At 39.4% G+C, this 2,700-nt stretch overlaps 1 long non-coding RNA gene across 1 annotated transcript in view; it reads right to left on the reverse strand.

The window, feature by feature from the left end:
- Positions 1-2,088: 2,088 nt before the first annotated feature.
- Positions 2,089-2,700, reverse strand: part of LOC138155810 (uncharacterized) — a 1,643-nt gene continuing 1,031 nt past the window's right edge. Inside the window, exon 2 of the long non-coding RNA XR_011166997.1 lies at positions 2,089-2,700. This exon is cut by the window's right edge and continues 17 nt beyond it. This is a non-coding gene — a long non-coding RNA (uncharacterized lncRNA).

Here is a 2,700-nt window from a genome sequence, read left to right on the forward strand (position 1 = left end):
GCACTGGGGCATAGAGATCCACTGTGCCGTACTGGAAAGTCAGAGGGGGGATGGGGGAAGATACGGGAGAGAGAATATTCAGGGAGGGGATCACTGTTTTGGGGTGGTGGGTAGGAAAAATGGGGAAAATTTTTTTAACTCAATATCTTTTGGAAATTATGTAAACTAAAAAATAAAAAAGAGAAAATTAAAAACAAGAACCTTCCCTATGTTAATTATTTTGTTTGTATGTAGTTGTTTTCACACTCTCTCCCTTATTAGATTATGAAATCCTTGAGAATATGATTTGTTGTTGTTTAGTCATTTCAATCTTGTTTAACTCTTCATGATCTCATTTGGAGTTTTCTTGGTAAAGATACTAGAGTGGTTTGCCATTTTCTTCTCCAGATCATTTTTACAGAAGACAAAACTGAAGCAGACAGGGTTAAGTGGCTTGTCCAAGGTCATAGAGGTAGTAAGTGTCTGAGGCTGGATTTGAACTCAGATCTCCCTGACTCCAGGAACTACAGTCTATCCACTGTGCCACCTAGCTGCCTATAACAGAAGCCTTAAGCACAACCAATCCCCCACTCCCCCACAGTTCCTAGAAGCCAAACTAGGGAAGATTCTTTTACCTGTCCAACTATTCCCCTTCTGATTGGTAAAATGATGATTATAGGGGAGGGTTAAGAGACAGAAAAATATTCAACCACTAGTTGCAACCATTGCGTTGTAAGTGTAAACCTGTTTCTTGAGATGTTTATTTTTTCCATGTATTTGTAATTGGTATTAATATGCAGAGCCCTTTACAATGATTTGCCCTAAGCCAATAAATATGTTGTTCATAAGCAGGGTCCAAGATTAATTGAAGGGCAGCTAAGCCTAATGGGAAAGGAGAATTTTTTCAGTTCCCATTGAATGGGATGAGGGTGTAGAGTGATGATGAAATGAGTAGAGAGATAATTTAAGCAATTTTAGTCATCTCTGAATATCCTTACCCCTGACTGCAGAGGCAACACAACTCCTGAGTATAGAAGGCAGCCATACCCCAAATTAATTAAATATAAAGAAAATATAAACAAATTATAAAGTAACTTGGTGAGGAAGCACTCACAACTAGGAGAATCAGGAATATACTCATTTAAGAAGTTGCATCTAAGCTCTGTTTTGAAAGAAACTAAGGATTCTATGAGGTAGGGGTAACAAAAAAGAGCAATCTAGGGGAATATTCAAGGGGGGGAAATGAGAGACAGAGACACAGAGAGAAATGGAGAGAAACAGAGAGAAGCAGAGACAGAGAGAGAGACAGAGAAATGCAGAGAGAAATCCAGAGAGAGAGAGACATAAATGAAGAAAGAAACAGAGGAGAGAGAGCGTGTGTCTATGTGGGATATCCTTTGCATAGGCACAGATAGAGCAATTGAAATACTGTGTACAAGGTATAGTTAGCCAGTTTGCCTGGGAAATAAGTATTACATTGTAAACTCCTTTTAAAATCTTAGTAACCCAAGGGTTTAGTGCATTGTCTGGCACATACTAGGTGCTAAATAAATGTTTGGTGGATAGATTTGATCCAGACTGTGAAGGGTGTTAAGTTATAGGGGATTTTGCATGTTATCCTAGAGGCAATAGAGAGCCACTAAAAAATTTTAAATGGGGGATTGACATGGCTAGACCTGTTTTTTAGGAAGATCAATTTGATATTTGAATAATGGATGAATTGTAGAAGATAGAGACATTAAGCAGGGGGCCATTAAGGAAGCTATCACAATAGACCAGGAGAAAAATAATGAGAATCTGAACTGAGGTGGTAGCCATGTGACTGGAGAGCATAGGATGGATGTGAGAGATATTTTAGAGGTAAAATTGACAAGACTTGGCAACTTCCTGAATAAGAAATGGGTTGGGGGAGACAGATTTAGGTGTGACTCCAAGGTTTTCAACTGAGGTGACTGAAAGGACATTGATGTCTTTGAAAAAAAATAGCATTTCAGAGGAAGAGTGGGTTTAGTTTGGGGGAAGGTTATGAGACATTTTGGACTTTTTGAGTTTCAGATGTTGTAATGTAATGCCAAAAGAAGGCAACTTCCCAGGTTCAAAATACCAGCATAGGTGCTCTCTATTTTATTTAGTGACAAACCCAGAACAGAGAAGATCAAAACATGACATCATTCAAAATACAGTATTTACTAAGTGTGATTAAATAATCTCCAAGTACTACCCCACCCCAGGATCTTCCAATCATTCAATCAATAACAAAGTCTCTGTTCTAAATACTTCTCCACCCCTAGGCTATACCTTAATTAAGTCCACCACAAAGCCCCTCTTCTCAAATGGAGATTAGTTTCCAAACATAAGGTCAAAAGTTCCCCACCCCTGGATCACAATTGAATCTACCCCAGAGTTACATCAAGTTTAAACACAGCACTTAATACCCAAATGGAGGTCTTTTCTTCATCTTGACACGAGGCAAGTTCTCAGCAATCTTAGTTCCTGGGGAGACAAGGCTTAGCAAGGCCATAAGATACATTGCCAGTCCCTTCATGAATTTGTCCTCTGTCTGTAGAACAGTCCTAGAACCCCTGAACACATTAGCAAAGCCCTCTCCCAGGATTTCTGTAAACATACAACAAGAAAATCCTTCTTCAGGGCTTCTGAACCAACAGAAAGGCTCCCAGACCCCTGCAACAACAGCACTGTCCCTCACCAGTGGACAGTATT

Source organism: Petaurus breviceps, unplaced genomic scaffold (assembly GCF_028583685.1).
Source record: "Petaurus breviceps papuanus isolate PSGF00001 unplaced genomic scaffold, PetGlider_PUasm1.0 98, whole genome shotgun sequence".
NCBI classification, from domain to species: domain Eukaryota; kingdom Metazoa; phylum Chordata; class Mammalia; order Diprotodontia; family Petauridae; genus Petaurus; species Petaurus breviceps.